General features: G+C 38.4%; 1 long non-coding RNA gene across 1 annotated transcript; it reads right to left on the reverse strand.

Moving 5' to 3' along the window:
• Nucleotides 1–7,484: 7,484 nt before the first annotated feature.
• LOC109154873 lies at nt 7,485–17,670 on the reverse strand. The gene is made up of 3 exons (XR_002049809.1): nt 17,600–17,670; nt 7,641–7,647; nt 7,485–7,496 (listed from the first exon to the last, which is right to left on the reverse strand). It is a non-coding gene; the product is annotated as an uncharacterized LOC109154873 (long non-coding RNA).
• Nucleotides 17,671–23,419: the final 5,749 nt, after the last annotated feature.

Genomic DNA, 23,419 nt, shown 5'->3' on the forward strand with positions numbered 1-23,419 from the left:
AGAATTGTCTTTAAAGCATGTAAAGTGGTCTCATTTTGTGTTTTATGTTTTTCTTGACAAAATGCTTATTTTTGAACGGAGCAAATATCTAATGTGCATGCACGTTGGAGAATTAATAGGAGAAATGCTTATTATATATAGAATGGCAAAATATATGACATAAATGGGCAGTAATCGACCGCCATTCTACTTTTTATTTTATATATTTGGTATGTAGTATATAGTCGTTTGATTAGTCTTTCAAATATATAATGTTGACTTGCTTTTTAAGTCTTTCATTCCCTTATTTTCCAACTCTTTCGTTGGAGAGTATGATAGGTACTTTCGAGATTCAGTGACCATTGTAAATAAAGGAAATGAGATGGTGTTAGGTTAAGATATTGACAATATATGTGTCTTTGAATTTGTCAAACAACTGGTTCCATGGAAATGTCCTAGAGGAGATTGGAAAACTAAAGTTGTTGGTTGTGCTCAACTTGTTTCGAAATGTTTTTGACTGGCGAATTCCAACATCATTAGGAGAGTTATCTGAACGGCAAAAATATAGTCAAACAATGTAATTTTACCGATAATTTGTTGGTTACCAGTTAATTTGACTTATTTGACCAAAAATAACATGTTTGAAGATTTAATTTCGTTTTTTAAAAGTTTAGGTGCTTAATTGACTTTTGGTATAAAGTTTAGGAGGCTATTTGACCATTTTCCCTTATTCATACTACCTACATAATATAAGGCATGTATTTAATTATCTGTTTAGTCATTTCCAAATTAAATTTGAATTGAATTATTGAAACCGTATACATTTAAACATGTTTTGTCATTTTTAGGGGACTGACTTGGGCAATAGGCACCTCAAACATCCCGCCTAAGAACAATATAATTACTGAAACTTCTTGCTCACTACAAACCAAATAGAACGTAACTACTCTGATATGATCTTTAAGAAGATGCCATTTGGAATATATATTAAGTGGCCGGCCGGCCGGAGGCAAGGAATTTGGCAAATTATTGTATGGACCATGGTCCACACAATGTTATGTGAACCATAATAAAAAGTACATTTTTAATATACTAAATGTACATTATTTTTGTACTGAGTGTACATTATACAATATAATGTATACTCAGAACAAAAATAATGTATATCCCCTGTATACAATATATATTATTTTTGTACTGAATGTACATTATTTTTGTACTGAATATACATTATTTTATAGTAGACAAAATATGGTCCACACAACTTGTGTGGACCATGATGATTGAAGGAATTTGAGACAAAAACAATACATTTTATGGATTTTGCATTAGCTATTAGTCCTACCTACTCATCTGATCTTCAATGGAATATATAAACGAAAAAAAAAAAAAAAAAAAAAAAAAAAAAAGAAAACCAAAAATGAGACAACTTTACAATCATTTCATCAAGATATACTTTTCATCTTTCTGTGTACTGTATTGCACAATAATATGATTGTCATCATCAATGGGCAATGGCGTCAACAACCTCATGACAGCAGGAGCAGAGGGCATGAAGCATCACAAAGCTAGTTTGACTAAAATGTTTTGTCATTTTTAGGGGACTGATCTTAGGCACCTCAAATATCCCGCCTGAGGATGCACTTTAGTTCTTGGTTTCACATGTTTGAATCTTTCAAACTAATATTCCCAAGTTGTCTAAAGTTGGTTTTTATGAAACTTCTTGCTCACTACAAGCCAAATAGAACTAGTCAGATCTAATCTTTAAGAATTGAAGATGCCATTTCGAATATATATATATATATATATATATATATATATATATATATATATATATATATATATATATATATAGGGAAGTGTACTTCAGATGCGGATGAAGCTTCCCGTGCGGTTGTGCGGTTGGACGCACCTTAAGCATTAATATGGCGCACCTTTGTTAAATAATCCTTTATGCGCTATAACTTGAATGCGGAAGCACAATTAACAATGATCGCATGTAAATCAAATCAATCAACTAAACAATGTTCATGATGATGGATTTTTAATTAAATAGAAAAGATAGAACTTACTTGGTTCAATTGAAGATGTAATCTCTAAATTGAATGAATCAAGAATATAATGCTTCACCTCTCTGGTCCGTATACCTTAATCACCTACTGATGATACAGAGACTAGAAAACTTAGAGATTTGAAACCGTTAAGATACCTAGAGTTTTCCTTGGCATTTATAGAAGTGATGAGAAACCCTCTTTCAAGAGGAATGAGGAACCTCCTTTAGGAATAGAAATCCCTTTAGGAATGTGACCTCCTTTTTAGGAATAGAAATCTCTTTAGGAATGTGAAACTCATAACCTTATCCATTATACATCTTTTAACCTTTATAAACTTAAATTTTAACAGAATGAAAGGGAGGGAATTTCACCCGGTAATTCCGTCTTTACAAATCACTAATCATCAACATGAGTACCTTATGAATTACAACCTTTATTATACAAATCATTGTTAGGAAATAATTATTTCTAACAGTCTCCCACTTGATTCATATAAGCATGACACCTTAATTATATGAATCAACGTTAGGAATACATTATTTCTAACAATCTCCCACTTGATTCATACATGCGTGACTTTATAATTTTCAATCCTTAATTTGAGCTCACTTAATATGAAAATGTAAAAGTCTCCACCTTATCAAACTTTATTAACCGAATCATGGCGGTTACTGGCATGACATAGCGTCCCGCTCCCTTCCATGTATCACAGTTAATAAGAATCCGAACCATAATAATAAGGTAAAATCCGAAAGTACCTTATTCCTCATGTCTTAAACAAGACCATTGTTATCACTTCTTAATTATGCATAAATAAGTGATCAACATCAACCATAACAAAATCAAAACCTGAATTGATATCTAAGAGTATCATCAACCTGATGTGCCATCAAACATGTAAGTGTACAAAATAGTACACATTAGATTGACTAATTTATTAGTTTATTTTATTAATTTGTAATGCTAATTAGTATGAGTCGTAATTAGTGTTATTGGACCAAGCTAAAATGTGTGGTGGAGATTTCATTCTAATGAGTTGGACAAAGAGTAAGTCTGAAGATCAGATCTCAAATTAAAGAATGTGTGGTTGAGAAGAATTCAAGCCACATATGAAAGCTACAATCAAGGCTTGGTGAAATGGAAATTACGTACAGTATATAAGGAAGGGAAAACGAAAGAGGAAGTTGCCAATTCTGAAATTCTGATCACATATGCAAGCTTCCTATATTACTGCTTTAATATTGAATATATTATATTTGTGATTTAATTATGTACTTCAAATCAGTACCTGTGACAGCTGAAGTGCTACACACCAAAGATGGTTATGGCATGCACGGTTCAGTCCTGAATAGGTGTTTTAGAAGAGTTGTAGTGGTAAATGCTGTGAGCCGTTTGTAGTTACCTCTTGTAATACTCTGTGGTGAACATCTAGTGGATTGGGTAGACGTGGGTTGCCCCGCAGATGTAGGAGAAGGAGCTCCGAACTGCGTAACAATTCTACTGTGTCTTTACTTTATTTATACTTTCAATTTCGTTATTTATACGTTGATTAAATTGATTTAATTAAACAACGAAATTGTCTCGCAACATAAAATCAAGTAGAATCCTTAGTGTTAAATTGATTTCAAGATACACGGGCTTTTTCAATTGGTATCAGAGCCTCCAGACTTAAGTTATTAGTCTGTCGATCTGGCTACTCCGTGCCCCTTGATCTCAATTCTTCAGCGGCTATTATTATTATTATTTCTGATTTTGTTAAATTGTTCGATCTCACGGGTTATTGAGTGTTACAGAATGGAGCACACTAAAGCTCTTCCCCAGCTAGTCGGTGACAACTATGCATATTGGAAGGTGCGAACACGTACTCATCTCAAAGCACAAGGTGAAGCAGTATGGTGTATCGTTGTAACAGGCTGGGAACATCCAACCAAAACCAGTACCAGTGAGGATGAAACTCGAGTGACGAAACCTGAAAATGAATGGACCCAAGCTGAGAAAACAAGTGCTGGACACAACGATAAGGCACTAGATATTATTTATGGGCTAATTCATGAAAGTCAATTTCCTATTGTTACAGGCCATGATTCAGCTAAAGGCGCATGGGAAGCACTAGAGGCTACCTATGAAGGCACAACGTCGGTAAAACAATCGAAACTGCAACTGGTACAGTCAGACTTCGAGGAGCTCCGGATGAATGAAGATGAAACCATCGTGACCTTTCACACTCGTGTGCAAGAGCTAGAAAATTGAGCTATGGTCCTTGGAGAACTGTTCACTCAAGAAAAGTTGGTGAAAAAAATTCTACGATCACTACCACCTCGGTTCTGGATGAAAGTTACAACGATCCAGGAACATGACAACTGGGAGAAAAAGACCGTAACACAACTAATGGGGAATCTAAGAACTTATGAGATGGAAATCTTAATAGATCACACAAAAAAACAAAAAACAGTAGCATTTACCGCTGAAGAAAATAATTGTGTACCTGACTTAGATGAAATAGGTGATGATCCAGTTGTATTTCTTACTAAACAGTTTTCTAAAATTTTGAAACAGGTATCAAAAGGTTCATGAAACAAGAATATGCAAAAGGGGGCGTCATCATCTAAAACGAGTTCTAAATCAGGATCATCAACCTTCAAGCCTTCTGGTTCACGTCCAGGACAGTCCAAAGAGAAACCCAACAGTAAAGGGATCGGATGCTATGAATGTGAGGGCTTCGGACATGTACAAGCAGAGTGCCCCACCTATCTTCGACACAAGAAATCTATGTCAGCAGTTACTTGGAGTGATGATGACTCGGACGGTGAAACAGGAGGATCTGATCCAGACGAAATTTCTGGTAATTTTGTTGCCTTTACTGCACATATGGCTGCTGGACCGTGTCATGAAGATGTTGCTGACTTAGAGGGAGGCGAGTATATCTTTGCAGAAGATTTAGAGTCAAGTGAATCATCTTTTGAAATTGAGTTTAATAAGTTGTATTCCAAATGGGCAGCACTAAGGAAAGAAAATCGTAGATTAACTAGTGAAATAGGGATTGTAACAACTGCAAAGAAAGTGTATCAAACTCAAATAGCCGATAGGGATCTGCTTCTTAAAGAGGCATTGGCCCGAGAAGAAAAACTGAAACAAGAGGTACAGACTCTGAAGCAAGAGCTAAACACCTACAAACGCCAAATCGAAATGATAGATACCACGTCTACACTTGACGAAATCCTTGAGTCTGGAAGAAAGACTTCTGCAAAATTTGATATAGGTTTCACAGGAAACAGCTCAAAGGATAAAACGGTGTTTGTCAAAGCGTCAGGCCCTGGTCAAGGAGATATTCCAGAATCTAGCACAGCGACACATCGCGTTGGTACAGTAAGATCACTCAAGCCATATTATAAATCCTATAACCCGGTATGTCATTATTGCAGGTTACGGGGTCATACCAGACCTGAATGCTACTACTTCTACAAGGATCAAAGAATCGAGAAGTTCAAACACAAGAACATCCAACCCTTTACAAGGCAAATCTGGGTGAAAAAGACAGATTATATCTCATTCGTATCTTTCCACTCTAAAAGTACAAGTCGAGAAGAAAAATGGTACTTCGATAGCGGGTGTTCACGTCACTTGACAGGAAATGCTAAATTTCTAAGTAACGTAAATACAAGCAAGGGTGAAGTTACCTTTGGCGATGGTATAAAAGGACAAGTCACTGGTATGCACGCTAAACGTAGTTGGTCTGCCAAAACTAGAGAAAGTTCTACTAGTCAAAGGACTTCATGCAAATCTTATAAGTATAAGTCAACTATGTGACCAGAACTGGAACGTGAGCTTCACCAAAAATAACTGTAGTGTCCTAGACAAAACAAATCAATGTGTTATGGAAGGTACAAGGTCAACTGATAATTGCTATATTCTCACTAATAATGTTTTGTGTTGCAGGATCAATGTAGATGAAACTGAGCTTTGGCACCAAAAGCTAGGACATCTAAGTTACAGACTTCTTGACAAACTTGTGAAGATTGAAGGTGTTCGTGGATTACCCAAGCTGAAAGTCAAACCAACCATATGTGGTGCATGTCAAGCAGGAAAGTAAACCAAATCCTCTCATCCAGCTCAACACATCATAAACACAAGTCACTGCTTGGAACTGATCCACATGGATCTCATTGGTCCAACTCAAACAGAAAGTGTTGGAGGTAAGAAATACATACTAGTTTGTGTAGATGATTATTCTCGTTTTTCTTGGGTTAACTTTCTCAGGGACAAGTCTGAGACCCTCGAAGCCTTCAAAACTCTGGCATTGAAACTTCAAAAAGAAAGAAATGAACCCATCATTCGAATCCGAAGTGATCACGGACGAGAATTCGACAACAATCTGTTCGATACCTTCTGCAACCAAACAGGAATCACACATGAATACTCATCACCGAAAACACCTCAACAAAACGGAGTTGTTGAACGGAAGAACCGCACAATTCAAGAAATGGGACAAGTTCTGCTCAATGCCAAAGGACTACCTCAAAAATTTTGGGCAGAAGATGTGAACACTGCATGTCACATCATCAATCGGGTCTATCTACGTCCAGGCACGAACCAGACTCCGTATACATTATGGAAAGGTAAGAAACCAAACATTAAATATTTTCATGTTTTCGGATCACGCTGTTTTATCTTGAAGGATCGAAACCCTGTCGCAAAGTTTGAATCAAAAAGCGATGAAGGCATCTTCCTCGGCTATTCAACGAACAGCAGGGCATATCGTGTATACAACAAAGTTACCAAAACCATCATGGAGTCCACAAATGTTGTAATCGATGATCAACCGAGCGATATTATCAAAACGTCTCCGTCTGGACCAGTGACAGAACTTGACACAAGTTGTCCTGAACCTAATCCAGAGTCTCCTATGCCATCTTCCACGTCAACTCAACCTGAGCAAGAAACTAAGTTTGAGTCTGAATCTGACAGTGTTCACGGTAACATTGATATCCCTACTCGCATCCAGAAAGGTCATCCAATACAAAACGTAATTGGAGACCCTAGTTCCGGCGTAAAAACCAGAGGTAAACCGAAACGTGATTATCTTCAATTAGCAGGATATTCTTGTTATACTTCGCAGATCGAACCAAAGAATATCAAAGAAGCTCTAACAGACGAACACTGGATCAAGGCCATGCAAGAAGAACTGGGGCAATTCGAACGAAATAAGGTATGGTCTCTAATTCCTAAACCCGACAATGTTAATGTTGTAGGTATCAAATGGATCTTTCGCAACAAAACCGATGCAGCTGGCAACATCGCTAGAAATAAATCACGGCTAGTAGCCCAAGGCTACTCCCAAATTGAAGGAATCGACTACGACGAAACATTTGCCCCTGTTGCACGGCTAGAGTCAATCCGACTCCTTCTATCGATTGCCTGTGCCCTAAAATTCAAGCTGTTTCAGATGGACGTTAAAACAGCCTTCTTAAACGGTTATCTCTCGGAAGATATATACGTTACTCAGCCTAAAGGGTTTGAAGATCCACATCATCCAGACTATGTCTACAAATTACAAAAAGCTCTTTATGGCTTAAAACAGGCCCCAAAAGCCTGATATGAGAGACTTACTCAATATCTTCTTCAGAACAACTACAAAAGAGGAGGATCAGACAAAACGTTATTTATAAAACGATCAGGTAAACACATAACAATTGCTCAAGTGTATGTAGATGATATTGTTTTTGGATCCACACAACCAGGAGAGACAGACCAGCTAGTCAAGGTAATGCAACAGGAGTTTGAAATGAGCATGATAGGTGAACTAACCTATTTTATTGGATTACAAGTGAGTCAAACTAAAGAAGGGATTTTTATTTCATAAGAAAAATATGCGAAAAATCTTCTATCCAAATTTGGGCTTGAATCTGCAAAAGATGCTCGTACTCCTATCTCTACGACTTCAAAATTGTTCAAAGATGAAAAAGGAACGTCTGTAGACTCTACTATGTACAGAAGTATGATAGGCAGTCTACTATACTTAACAGCCAGTGGACCAGATATTATGGTAAGTGTTGGGATGTGTGCACGCTATCAAGCCGATCCAAAAGAGTCACACTTAAAGGCGGTAAAGCGTATTATAAAATACGTTAAAGGTACGATAAATTATGGTATTTGGTACTCGAACGATACTAATCTGAATCTTGCAGGATACAGTGATGCTGACTGGGCAGGAAATGCTGACGACAGAAAAAGTACATCATGCGGATGTTTCTTTATCGGAAAAAATCTAGTCGCCTGGCTAAGTAAAAAGCATAACTCGATTTCACTCAGCACAGCTGAAGCTGAGTATATAGCGCGGGTAGTTGTTGTACACAATTACTCTAGATGCGTCAGATGTTAACTGACTATGGTATAAAACAACAAAGTATGACATTGTTCTGTGACAACACCAGCGCAATCAACATCTCTAAAAATCCATTCCAGCACTCCAGGACGAAACACATAGACATTCGACACCACTTTATTCGTGAACTAGTCGAAGAGAAAGAAATTATCTTGGAATACACTCCAACAGATAAAAATCTTGCAGATCTATTCACCAAGCCGTTAGACAAATCAAGATTTGAACTGCTTAGAGCTGCCCTTGGGGTTTGCAATCCCACAGCTTAATCTTCCACACCAGGTACAACAAATAATCTCTAATTAATTTTCTTTAACGTGGTTGTTGTTTATTTGTTGCAGGAAAATAAAATTCTAAACCTCTCCTACTTACTTTTAATTTTTCTCGCCCCTATACCTGCTTGTTTCCTTAACCGGCTCGGCTACCTTATATATCTATATAATAATTCCACCACTACATAATTAAAATGTGTATTGAAATATTAATTTCAAACAACTTCCACCACTCTCTCCTACTATGACTCTACTTCTACCCCTACAAACTTGTCACATCACTCATCCCATCCATCACAACTTTTGAGAAGCTCATTAATTAAAAAGTCTCCTTGTCTTTCTTAATCTTACATGCCAAACCCACATCCTTCCTCTTCATCCTTACCACGCTCAAACTTTACACCGTCAACAATGGAAGACGACAACCCCTTCGCCATTTTCACAACCAAATCCGAAAGATTGGAGCTTTTCCGCCACATCATCAACGCTGAATCTCCGCTTACATATGATGATACGGACCGAGTTCTCGCAACGATCAAGCACCATGCAAGCCTTCTTGAAGGACTCTCGGACAAGGAAATCAGACAGATCCAAGCTCTAGCTAGGTTCATATCAGTGGAGCCGTGGACTTTTCCGGTCGAATCAACCAAGCCACCTCCGCCACAATCAGAGTTCGTTCAGGTCTCATCCCCGGAAATTATGGTAGTATCTTCACCTTTAGATGAAACTGTTTCTGCTTCTAGAAAATTAAATTTCAACATCCCTTTGCCGAATCAGTTTGTGTCTGTCTCTAGTGATATGTGTGCCCCTTCCTTTCCTTTACAAGGTGATCCGTATGATTCTTCACATAAATTGCCTGAAAATCTTGTGCTATTATCTGATTTTGTGCATACTGTGACCACACCATTCTCCATTCGCAATATCAACCAATTTGTGTCTCCCATGACTTGTGCTGCTTTTTCTATCCCTATAACTATTTCAGTCCCATCTTCAACAGTAGAGGCTCCCATACCTGTATCCACCTCTCATGACACTGTCCCTATAGTCTCTGTGCCTGTGAGCAAATCTTCCCGAAAAGGGAAAGAAAAACTTACTGTTTCAGGTACAGCCGGGAAAAGAAAAATTGGAGCATTGGAGGATGTTATCTGCTTGTCTGATTCCAAGCAATCAAAAAGAGGGCCCAAAGTGCCACCCAGAATGACAAGGTCCAGATCAGTCTCAAGCCCAGTACCAAGTCCAGCCCCTGCACCAGCAGCTGTTACTGTTCCTTCTGGCTCAAAGATGAAACAACCCAAGAAGAAATACCACCCTATTTTACTGTCTCCGGCTTTGATGTCTGATTGGAGTGTTCATGCTACTAGAGATTTTATTCTGGAGAGATCCATCAATGTGGAAGAGTTGACAGAAAAATGCAACATTGTGCCTATCTTGCGAAATCAATGCCTGCTTGCCTCACATGTTCATGCTGGACCATATTCCACATGGCTCACTGCCGAGTTCTACACGAATTTAACTTTGGATACTTTTTCGGAGGGGTCACCTCGGTTTCAACAAGTTTTCATCCGGGATAAATGGTATCCCTTAAGTCCAGCCGTGATCAATTCCTATTTGGGTACTCCGAATCATCAAGCTGCCGCTGACCCGAGTCCTAATCTCCTAGCCGCTGCTTTAACTCACAACAAGGTTGTCACTTGGCCAAACACCGGACTCGAAAGCCTAAATCTCACCACGGTCTACTCTGTTCTTTTACGGCTTGCCTCAATAAATTGGATGCCGGCTGTTCGTCATCATCTTGTGTCTAACCAGCTTGCTGCCCTCCTCTACAAGATCAGGAACCGACTCCCTTTCAATCTTGGAGAAATCATCTTTGGCCATCTCGCTCAATTTGTGCGACATAGGGAACCTAAGGTACATCTTCCGTTTCCTAGTCTAATTTTCGGACTTCTACAGGAACATGGGTTCAAGCTCTACAAAGATGAGGTGGTGATTGCTAATGACTCAGTCTATAAATATGATGATCGTTTAACCCATAAGGATCACTATGATGATAGAGCTACGCTCATGATCACTCCCGACGCACCAACTGCCACGCCCTCTGTGTCTGCCCTTGCATCATCCGCTGACACTGCTTCAGCCCCAAATCCTCGTCCTACGGCAGTGTTCAAGGAACCTCAGACGCTCATGGATCACCGTCAAATTGTCATCACTCTTCAAGCGTCAATTGCTCAACTTCGCACATCGGTTGCTTCTCAACAAATAACCATTGATGGCTTAGAAAAGTTGTTGGGTGCTCAGTTGGAAGAAATAGCTAGAATAGAGGCCATCTATTCTCGGATTCGAACTAATACTGGCGCTGGCACTGGTTCTATTTCTGAGAGCGATGAATCTGAGTCGGGCACCCCGTCTGCAAGTTAATCCAATCCACTAGTATGATGTTCACCGGTTTGTTTGTCATTTATTTGGCAAAAATAAAAGGGGGAGTATTGGAGAAAGGGGGAGTATGGGAATGTTTGGAATGTTTGGATGTTTGGTAAGTTTTTTGGTTTTTGGTATACTTTGGTATGGATGTTAATCCTTGGTTCGGATGCTATTAATAATTTGGTATGACCATAAATATTTTTGGTATGACTATGAATGACTTAAGTATGAATGTCTTGGTATATTTGGTATGTTGACTGCATGGTATGAATCGGTTTTAATTGGAATGCATATGAAGAAAGGAAAACTCCAAGTTAGGGGGAGTAATTCAAATTACAGTGTGGAAAGCGTGACATATATGGTAAGTTTGATACAACACTATTTCGTGCATGATTCACTATTTATTAATTGGATGAAGTATGTGAGTCAACATCAACTAAGGTCCAAAATAAAATCCCACACACAAATAAGGTTTGGTTTGGTCTTAAGAGAATTTAATTTCACATTTGTTTTCTTTATATGTTCAGTACGTATACTATGGGATGTTAATAAAATATTCATTCCTTTTCCCAAAGTATAATGATATTATTGTTTTACCAAATAAATTGCCATATGGGGAGATTGTAAGTGTACAAAATAGTACACATTAGATTGGCTAATTTATTAGTTTATTTTATTAATTTGTAATGCTAATTAGTATGAGTCGTAATTAGTGTTATTGGACCAAGCTAAATGTGTGGTGGAGATTTCATTCTAATGAGTTGGACCAAGAGCAAGTCTGAAGATCTCAAATTAAAGAATGTGTGGTTGAGAAGAATTCAAGCCACATATGAAAGCTACAATCAAGGCTTGGTGAAATGGAAATTACGTACAGTATATAAGGAAGGGAAAACGAAAGAGGAAGTTGCCAATTCTGAAATTCTGATCACATATGCAAGCTTCCTATATTACTGCTTTAATATTGATTATATTATATTTGTGATTTAATTCTGTACTTCAAATCAGTACCTGTGACAGCTGAAGTGCTACACACCAAAGATGGTTATGGCATGCACGGTTCAGTCCTGAATAGGTGTTTTAGAAGAGTTGTAGTGGTAAAGGCTGTGAGCCGTTTGTAGTTACCTCTTGTAATACTCTGTGGTAAACATCTAGTGGATTGGGCAGACGTGGGTTGCCCCGCAGACGTAGGAGAAGGAGCTCCGAACTGCGTAACAATTCTACTGTGTCTTTACTTTATTTATGCTTTCAATTTCGTTATTTATACGTTGATTAAATTGATTTAATTAAACAGCGAAATTGTATCGCAACATAAAATCAAGTAGAATCCTTAGTGTTAAATTGATTTCAAGATACACGGGCTTTTTCAAAACATAAATCCATACATGTATGGCAGAGTTAACCGCTATACAAGGACTTTACCAGTATGCCCATGTAACACCCCGTGTTACGACCCCTAAAACCGATTAATCATTTAACCAATTGCCCAAAAGAAAGAATTAAATTACAATAATTAACTAGGAAAAGGCCCACCATAGTCTATGGGCCCTCACCCCTAAAACCCAACCCCTAGCCCTAAAAGGAATAGAATTAGCAAGCCTATAATATTAGTTCCTAATTAGGACTCCTAGATATATAAATAGGGGACTTAAGAGGCACCTAGAACCCCCCACCACAATAATCCCTCACCACACAAGAAGTTCCAAGAATTCCCCTAGGAGAAATCAAGAAAGAAGAAAGCTTCAAGAAAGACCCTTCATAGCCAAGGAATTAATTAAGGCCAAAAGGTAACCCATGTCTCAACAAAACCTATTTTCATAGCTATGATTCCCCTCTTAGGATTTCCCCCCCCCCCCCCCATATTCATGCGTGATTGACGATTCGTTATGTTGATCTTGATAATTGGCATTGTGATTCCATGGGTGATCTTGATGATCTTGAGAGGTTCTTGATGATTATATGATGTTCTTGATGATTATATGATGTTCTTGATAATTGTATGATGTTCTTGATGTTTACGTGATATTCCTACCGAATCCTGACATTAAAGGATGAATTGGGTTCTTGTTAATTTAAAAGTGATTAGGACCCTAGGTTGTATCGTGAAATTCGTGTGGTATTATTCTTGGTGTATTGGGTGGGAATTCACACGTTTGGGTGTTAATTATGTTTAGAAAAGCATGATAGGTTTGGTGCCGTATGTTTCTTGATTTTGATCCGTTAATTGTCTACGTGTGTTATCAATTGCGTTTGAAAGTGTCTAAGTATGGTTTCGGGTTCCACAAAGGTTCCCGGGGCGTTTTTGGTGAAAAAGAGTCAGTGGGGGGTAGGTGGGGGTAGGGGACCCGCCACCTACCCGCGGCCTATTTGGGCAACGCCGGCAGCGGGCAGCCGGCGGGCGGGCAGCTGCCCGCCGGGCACCCGCTGCCCGGAGTCACGCCACCGGCGGGCAGCCGGCGGGTGAACCCTCACCCACCCGGCTACCCGCTGGAAAATACCCTACCTCGGGTTTCCGGCTTCCCCGTTTGATGTTCCCCCGACCCTCGTGACGTCCCAACGGACTCCGTCCATCGTGCCTATGTCTACTTTGATGTTCGGGTACCATTCGTAGGTTGAATAAGTCTTGTATATTGCATGCTAGTTGGATTGGTATTCCGTTGGCCTAGGTGTAAGGAGTATGAACCCCTTAGGAGTATTCTTAGCATGTGGATGATCACGCATAGGTTTCGTTATACGATTTCTCCCCCTTCCCAATGTGTTAATGTGGGTTGCATGTGCTTGCTATGTGTTATGTGTGCATGATACCCCAATTTGGTTGCGATCAAATTGGTTATACGGGCAGTTGGATGGGTTGAGAACCATACTGACTGTTAACCAGGCCGGTTGCGATCGGTCAGGTATATAAATATTATATAGGGTTGCGGTCCACCGTTTGGTTGCGATCAAACGTTCTACATGAGCTGCGGTTCATTTTCCTGGCTGCGGTCAGATGACATACTCTTGGGCTGCGGTCCACTGTTTGGTTGCGATCAAACTATGATGAGCTGCGGTTCATCGGTCGGTTGCGATCGACCCCTCCGTGTTGCGATACGGGGCAGGGTGCTGCAGGGCCGTGTCAGAGCTATATGCGCTGACCCTCATGTATGGGCATGCGATTGGTCCTGTGGCGCCAACAAAGTGTGCTACGTGATGTGATCAGGAGGATTGATGTTATGACTGTTATGAAAACGTGACCATAGGATACATGCTAGTAAACTGCGTATGCTTGCTTATGATTATTGGTTGTGCTTATCTATCGTATGCTTGTAAATTGTCTACGCTTGGTTATGTCTGTTAGTTGTGGTTACCCCTATCTGTTGAGTCTATTCCCTGATTTGAAAGATAGAGTCTCTCAGGTTACATCTTCATGCTTCGAAATGATTTTTCGTATATCTATATATATATCTATATGTATTGTATTTCAACGCGTTGGAGTGGGTTACCAGCATCTCTCGCTGAACAGATATATTTGGCATTCAGGCACAGAAGAGTAAACACTGGAGCGCGCTAGAATCGTGGAGCATAGAAGTAGATAGTTTCCCTTTCGGCCTGCGTGCCATGTTATGCATTCTCTTTACTAAGGATATTAGTTAGTTAGCCTGTGCATCTGAGTTCTCCAGCTCAGGTGTGACATAGCACCCCGTACTCTTTGTATCGTATTTTGGGATTTAATGAGATTCTACCTTTATTATATAAGTTTTAAAAGTCTTGAAAATCTGGGGTGTTACAGCCCATCCTTCCAGCATGGCCAATGAAGGTCATGGGCGCCAATCCTTTAGTCAACGGATCCGTGATCATAAGATTGGTGCCAATTTTCACTATTGATACTCTTAAATTTCAAATCCATGTGCTTGGCACCACTAGTATATCTGTCGTTCTTTGAGAAGAGCACAGTTGCCATATTATCACAATGAATCCTCAATGGTTTGGCTATAGTGTCGACAATGCCCAAACTATAAATAAAATTACGCAGCCATGATGATTGAATTATAGCCTCAAAGCATGCTAAAAATTCTGCCTTTATAATGGAAGTAGCAATGACAGGCCTTCACACTCATCCAAGATATTGCTCCATGAGCAAGTGGAAAATATATATCCGAATGTGGATTTTCGGGTATCCAAACATCCGGCATAGTCTGAATGCGAATAACCTATAACCTTCAGGTTATTTAATTCGTTCTTTTTTATAGGTGAGCATGTGGTCTTTAGTGCCTTGTAAGTATCACTGGACCCTCTTTGCAGTTTTCCAGTTTATATCTTTCTAAAACTTTGTTAATGTGAGTCTTCTAGAATGAACCTAAAATCTCATGTGATCTATCACATAATATTTCTTATTCCAATCACATATGAAGTCTCACCCATATCCTTCATTTCAAAGTTCTTAGAAAGATATTCCTTAACATCACGCAACATCCCTTTATTATTAGCAACTAGAAGAATGTCGTCAACATGTAATACTAGGATTACAAACTTGCTTCCATTAAACCTTTATGTAGATACACCAATCAACAGTGATCTCTACAAAACCAAATGACAATTTCAAGTACCATTGTTTAGAAGCATGTTTTAATCCATAGATCGACTTCTTCAATCTACATACCAAATTTTCCTTTCCTGTGGCCATGAAGCCTTGTGGCTAATCCATGATTCCATGTATACTTCCTCTTTTAATTTATCATTCAGAAAGGAAATTTTAACAACCATTTGGCGGAGCTCAATAACAGAATGAGCCACCAAAGCCAAAATAGTTCTCAAGGAGAATTATTATCATGTATGGCTTGTTTAAATGAGACTGGATAATTATCAATGCTTAAGTCACTTTAATGCTCAATTGCATAAACAATATAGTCATCAGGAATGGATGATTTTTTATATCCAGTAGATCTCCTTAATGCCACTTCCTGCTGAGATTGCACTTGATCATCATCTTGAGTTTCAACCTCATCTTCATTTACAACAGCTTCCTCATGTGGAATTGGAGCATCTAATTGATGTTGTTCCAAAGTATTTCCATAAGGCTACACTGTAGCAATAGGAACAACAACAATCCTCGTACTTATGATTAGGACAATAAACATGTACCCTTTAGACCTTTCTGGATATCCAATGAAATAACCACTAATGGTTCTGGATTCCAATTTATTTTCATGTGGATTATATATCCTCACTCTAGCTTGACAGCCCCAAATGTAAAGATGCCTCAAACTAGGTTTCCTTCTTGTCCAAGGTGTTTTTTTTTTTTTTTTTTTTTTAAACAACCTTACTAGGAACCCTATTGAGTAAGTATGTTGTTGTCTTTAATGCATATATCTACAATGAAACAAGCAATATACAATTATTGACCTTACTCCTAACCATTTCTCTTAGAGTACGATTTCACCTTTCTTCCACACCATTTTGATGTGGTGTGCCTAGCATTGTGTATTATGCACAAATGCCCTTAGATTCGAGGAATTTCTTTAAATGGGCCGGGAAATTGCCCAACTTTTGATGTTTTCCCATAATACTCATCACCTTTATATGATCTAATTGTCTTTACCTTTATATTTAACTGACTCTCAACTTCAAATATGAATGTCTCTAAGACATCCACAGACTGAGATCTTTCACGCAGTAAATAGATGTAACAGTACCCAGAATGATCATCAATGAAGGTAATAAAGTATTTATCACCGCTCCAAGACAGAACATCAAAAAAAGACCACAGATACCTGTATGTATTAAATCAAGTAATCATGAGCTTCTTGTGGCTGAGTGTACTGATACATGCCTGACTTGCTTTACCTTTATGCAATCGACACATGTACAATTCCAGTCAGTAAAATCCAATTGAGACAAAATTCAAACTTTAATAAGTCTCAATATCCTTTCTTTGGATATATGATTAAGCCTTTTATGCCACAAGTCAGTTGAAGATTATTTTGGTGCACTCCTTTTAACACAAACATCACATTAAACAAGGATTTAACAAAGTCATCATTAAGATTGAAACAGTATAGTGTATCCAACAAAACACTAGAACCATAAAGGTTTTTGTTGATACAAACATTTGTCTCCAATCTTAAAGTAAAAAACCCAATGTTTCCAACCTAGCTGTTGAAACAAGATTTCTAGAACAATTTGGAACATACAGACAATTCTCAAGATCAAGACAAAAACCTGTATCCAGCTTAATTCTGTAAGTTCCAATACCTTCAATTCTAGCTTTCATCATGTTTCCCATGAAAAGACACTTTTCATTTTCCCTATGAGGTTGAAACATCAAAAATCTTGCTTAATGTTATAAACATGTGTTGTAACTGCACCAGTGTCTAACCACCAAGTATTAGAAGGAACCTTAACAAGATTGGATTCAAAGCATACTAAAACTGAATGTATACTTTTATTTCCATCCAAGCTTTCATCTTCAGGCATTCAGCCTTCATGTGCCTAGGTTTGTTACAGAAATAGCATTTCTGCACTTTCTGAACATCACCTTGCACCTTCATAGGATGCTTGCCCTTCTTTACTACTTTTAGATTTGCTGCTTTTATCACTGACATCAGAACTGTCACCGTTATAGCGTGATATAATAGTGTTTATTGCAAACATTTATCTCACATATCAATTGCTTGGAGTAACAAACCTTTATTCAAACTATAATTTATAGACCTTAAGTTTGCATTTAAATCTGCCTTTGGGTCAAATTTAAATACAATGTCAATTTACCGACATGCATCATTCACGCATACTTGAATGAGGCTATTCATCAAGTTTCAATTTAATATATAGGCCATCTTTGGACATACACTACATATTAACAAAACAAGAATCATAATCTCCTAAACTGTCATTAATCACATGTCTGATCTACCTTTGGGCAACCGCTAGAACCATGTGTTAATGATCACAAATGTTTATCAATCCTTTAGTGTCATTCAATGATGCAAAATACCTGTGTACAAATGTACGATAAACATTTGTAAACATAAATAATTATTTAGCTATTTCCTTGAGTGTGCCACTTTGGTGACTAACGCACTCGCCTTATGCTAATAATATATTTATGTGAATAAACTTTAATTTATGTTGTAACATAAACATAAATGATTATTTAGCTATTACCATGAGTGGCCGCTTTGGCGACTAACACACTCGCCTTATGCTAATAACTCATTTATGTAAGTAAACTTTAATTTATGTTGTAACATAAACATAAATGTTTATTTAGCTATTACCATGAGTGGGCCGCTTTGGCGACTAACACACTCGCCTTATGCTAATAATCATATATATATATATATATATATATATATATATATATATATATATATATATTAATAATGGATATAACCTCCAACCATAATTGATCCCAAATGGTTCTATAATTTAAAGCAAGTCCTTAATGCCTTAAATAAACCAAACAAACCCAAATAGATGCCCAAATTAAATAAGCCTAGAATTTAAAGCGTGTTCATAATGTCATAAGTAACCCAAATAGGCTCAATTTAATTTTTCCAACAAAATAATCCATCAACAAGATCACCTGAAGTCGTGATGCACCCACTGTCCGCTGCCTCTTTGCCTTGTTTCTAGCATCGCTCCACCGAGAAGCCAACTATACCGTTATTGCCGTATCTCTCCGTTGTCCACCGATTGACGGTGATTTGATTCCATTGATTACACACACACACACACACACACACACACACACACACACACACACACACACATATATATATATATATACATATACATACATACATATTCACAGTATAAAATCCGGATATATCCATGTATACGAAAAATAGCAAAAGCACAGTATATGTAATGCATATTCAACTAGCTAGGCGGAGATCAATTAAGGGCTTTGATTCCATTTGATTCAAGATTTGATTCCAAATCAACAATTATATTCATATAAGCAGTACGTACAGTACATAATTGATTCCAAAAAAAAAAAAAAAAAAAACAATCAAACATGCCAATCAATCTTAATATATGTATGAACAGCGTACATATTGTTGATGGCATATGAAATCAAATGTTAACTGAACCATAAATTACGACAGTGACAAATGGATTCCAATTAACAAACCCATAATAAATTAAACCTTATAATTAAAAATCTCCAAATATCATGAACCCTAATTTTAGTGACTAATCAATTTACAAGCAGGCTCTGATACCAAATGTTAAATAATTCTTTATGCGCTATAACTTGAATGCGGAAACACAATTAACAATGATCACATGTAAATCCAATCAATCAACTAAACAATGTTCATGATGATGGATTTTTAATTAAATAGAAAAGATAGAACTTACTTGGTTCCATTGAAGATGTAATCTCTAAATTGAATGAATCAAGAATATAATGCTTCACCTCTCTGATCCGTATACCTTAATCACCTCCTGATAATACGGAGACTAGAAAACTTAGAGATTTGAAACCGTTAAGATACCTAGAGTTTTCCTGGGTATTTATAGATGTGATGAGAAACCCTCTTTCAAGAGGAATGGGGAACCTCCTTTAGGAATAGAAATCCCTTTAGGAATGTGACCTCCATTTAAGAATATAAATCCCTTTAGGAATGTGAAACTCATAACCTTATCCATTTTACATCTTTTAACCCTTATAAACTTAAATTTTAACAGAATGAGAGGGAGGGAATTTCACCTAGTAATTCCTCCTTTACACATCACTAATCATCAACGTGGGTACCTTATGGAATTACAACCTTTATTATATAAATCATTGTTAGGAAATAATTATTTCTAACAACCTTAAGTACACAAATCACCACGTACATTAAGCACACAAACAAAGCACCTTAAGAACACAAATCACTCACCTTAAGTACATAAACCACGTATTTTAAGCACAAAACAAAGCACATTAAACACAAAATCCACGCACCTAAGATTTTAAAATGGTTTACATTAAGTACCAACTCACTCACATTAAACACAAAACACACGCACATTAAGCACAAGTCTCACGCACATTAAGCACAAAACACATGCATTATAAGTTTTACCAACTGCTGACATTAAACACAAAACTCACGCACATTAAACACAAAACACACGCACGTTAAGCACACAAATCTCACACACCTTAAGCACAAAACACACGCATTTTAAGTTTTAACAACTACTCACATTAAGCACAAGTTCACGCACATTAAGCACAAAACACAAGCACACTAAGCACAAATCTCACGCACATTAAGCACAAAACTTACGCACCTTAAATTTGACTTTTTTCTGTTTGGATCATGGGATCCTCCTTATCTTGTAGCCAAGGATGCTTCCACACAGAGGTAGAATTTCCATTCCCAATTCTTCTTCTCACACCACTACAGACAAGGCTTTTTGCCGCCATAATACTCCGCCAACAATGACTGGGATTATTCCCCAGGTCCGCTTCCATAAACAAAGTTCTAGGATATAGTATCTTGCCTTATAAACTTTTGAGACCAATGATTCCGTGTTGGTGAGCAATCTCCATGCTTGTTTACCCAATAATGCCACATTAAAAGCTTTAAGATCTTTAAAACCCAGTCCACCATACTTCTTAGGGAGACATAACGTATCCCAAGCTTTCCAATGTATCTTCTTATCAGTCCCAGAACCCCACCAATACCGATTCATAAGACGCTCAATGGCAGCACAGACAGATACTGGCAATAAAAAGACACTCATTGAGAAAGTAGGCATAGCTTGGGCCACATTTTTCAATAAGATCTCTTTACCTGCCTGTGATAATAATTTCTTATTCCAAGATCCTATTCTCTGTCGGATCTTATCCTCAATATAAGCAAAAGCTGCTTTCTTGTTTCTCCCAATAAATGATGGTAAACCAAGATATTTTCCAAAGTTAGGAGCCTGCATTACTTCCAAAACATGCGCCACATTATTCCTTTCCTCATTAACCGTATTCCTGTTAAAACAAATACTTGACTTCTGAAAATTGACAACTTGTCCCGACAATTCTTCATATAATGATAGACAATTCTTAATCTCAATAGCCTCCTGAACAGTTGCTTTAAAAAATAGTAAACTATCATCAGCAAAGAAAAGATGTGAAACAGCAGGGGTACCTCGTGCTACCCTACATCCATGTATATGGCCCCTATCTTGTGCTTTCTGCAATAATAATGAGAGACCTTCCACACAAATGATAAACAGAAAGGGAGACAGCGGATCACCTTGCCGTAATCCTCTGGTTGGTATAATTGCATCACTCCTCGTTCCATTCACTAAAAAGTTGTACGACACAGTAGAGACACACATCATAATAAGATCAATCCACTTCTCATGGAAACCCAGCGCCACAAGCATACCTTTCAAGAAAGGCCATTCCATACAATCATAGGCTTTGGCCATATCCAATTTCAGAGCACTCCAACCCACTACTCCACACTGTTTCCTGTTTAAATAGTGCCCTATTTCCGAGGCAACCAAGATATTATCCGTAATCAACCTACCAGATATGAATGCACTTTGTGACTCGGATATAATACCATCCATCAGGGGTTTCATTCTCTGTGTGATCATCTTAGCCATAACTCTATATATTACATTACTGAGCGCAATCGGTCGAAGATCAGAAACCAACTCTGGGGCATCTTTCTTTGGAATTAGCACCACATCAGTGTCATTAAGTCCAGGGGGGAATGAGCATGTATTCAAACAATTAACAACAAAATTCGAGACATCCCCACCTACAATATCCCAAAAATTCTGATAAAAACCTGGATTCATTCCATCCGGGCCAGGTGCCTTATCAGGAAACATTGAAAAAAGGGCAGATTTTACTTCTTCCACTTCAAATGGCCGAGTTAACCATTCATTCCGTGATTGAGTGATTCGTGGCGTAACATTATCAAAAATAAGGCTTCCATTCGTTGGATTATTTGTCGCAAAGATTTGCTTAAAATAATCCAACACTACACCTATCATATCATCTCCTTCCACCCACTCCCCATCACCATTCATAAGTGTATGTAAAGTATTTTTCCTTTTTCGATGAGAGGCGTACCTGTGATAGAATTTGGTGTTCGCATCTGCATTCTTGAGCCAATGTTGCTTGGCCCTCTGCCTCCAGTATACGTCCTCCTGAATCTCTAGTCGAGCCAAGGACTCCTCCAGCCGATTGTATTCAGCTAGGGAAGTTGGATCAGTACATCCCCGCAATCGCTCCTGTCCCCTACGAAGTAGCTGAATTTTCTCTCCAAACTTGTGATACCGGTCTCCACCCCATTGGGATAGGCGATTCCCACAATGTTTAATGCAATTTTGCGTGCCACCACCCCTTCCTTCCTCCCATGACTCTGCCACTACTGCCCTGCACCCCTCATCATGCAGCCATGCCATTTCAAAACGAAATCTCTTCGTTCTCCCCCTCCTGGTCCCATAATGTCGGATAGCCATAAATATTGCGGAGTGATCCGATTTCCTTGTTATTAAATTAGTCACTGAGGCTCCATTTACAATATCCCTCCATCGATCAGTAGCCAATACTTTATCCAGTTTCTCCTCAATCCAGTTCGGGGTACCCTTACCAGTTTGCCACGTAAACTGGTAGCCATTCATTGGTAACTGGGATAAACCACATTGCTTAATAGTCTCCCCAAATCCGCGTAGGAGGCTATTTGGATGCGGATTCCCACCCTTCTTCTCATACTGATACAAAAGATCATTAAAGTCGCCAATCACAATCCATGGTAACTGAGATTGTGTTGCCAAACTTTTAAGTAAGTCCCATGATTCTGTCCATCTTGTTCGCTGTGAGAAACTATAATAACACGTCATTCTCCAATTTGAAAAACCAGTAATACTCACCTCCACATCAATATAGTTCCTTGAGTAACCCAGAAGTCGCGCCGTACTATTCTTTTTCCACAATAACGCTAGACCACCACTCAATCGCACATTATCAACATAAAAAAGTCCTTCATAACCAAGCTTGACACGAAGACGCTCAGCATGTATTCGTCCCACCTTAGTCTCCATAAGAAAAATAAAGTCAGGCTTCTTTCGGGACACCATGTCCTCAATCTCGCGAACTGTCCGTGGATTGCCCAAGCCACGGCAGTTCCAGCTTAACGTACTCATTGTTGTGGTCGGGTCTGGGAACCAGAACCCGCCATCTGCAAGTTTTTTGACATGTCAACCATATTTGTATCCATACCAGAGACAAGCTCCCCGGCATTACCACTTCGATCATCCTGACGCCGGCGTTTGGCCAAAGCCGTGACCACCCCCTCTTCCTCAACATGAGGATCCACGGCTTC

This window comes from Ipomoea nil, unplaced genomic scaffold (genome assembly GCF_001879475.1).
Source record: "Ipomoea nil cultivar Tokyo-kokei standard unplaced genomic scaffold, Asagao_1.1 scaffold2662, whole genome shotgun sequence".
Classification (NCBI taxonomy): domain Eukaryota; kingdom Viridiplantae; phylum Streptophyta; class Magnoliopsida; order Solanales; family Convolvulaceae; genus Ipomoea; species Ipomoea nil.